We start from the raw sequence: 332 nt of genomic DNA, 5'->3' as shown, positions 1-332 counted from the left end.
TTATGATGAAATCAAAGTAAGTTTAAATATTTAGAGTTTCCAACCCAGTTTACCATAGGAAATGATTAGTCAGTATCTTATAATATATAGTATTTCTAATGAATGAAGGTAAGTATTAGACCTGTGCCTGCCTAATTATATATATAACATTGTTTCTGTTGGGAGATACTTCCGAGTTCCAGGGCAGGACTCCAGGAACACATGTCTGTTGAGAGATCTCTTTATCCAGGGGAAGCTTGGGTAAGACCCAAAAGCCCTTTGAGGTGGAAGACTTTAGAGAGAGTAGAGACCCCTTTGTTAGAGAGGGGAAGCAGAGGTGGAAAGAGCAAGGG

The sequence above is a fragment of the Galeopterus variegatus genome, unplaced genomic scaffold (assembly GCF_000696425.1).
Source record: "Galeopterus variegatus unplaced genomic scaffold, G_variegatus-3.0.2 Scaffold11226, whole genome shotgun sequence".
Taxonomy (NCBI): domain Eukaryota; kingdom Metazoa; phylum Chordata; class Mammalia; order Dermoptera; family Cynocephalidae; genus Galeopterus; species Galeopterus variegatus.
The sequence above is the reverse complement of the archived record's forward strand: the minus strand, read 5'-3'. Positions refer to the sequence as shown.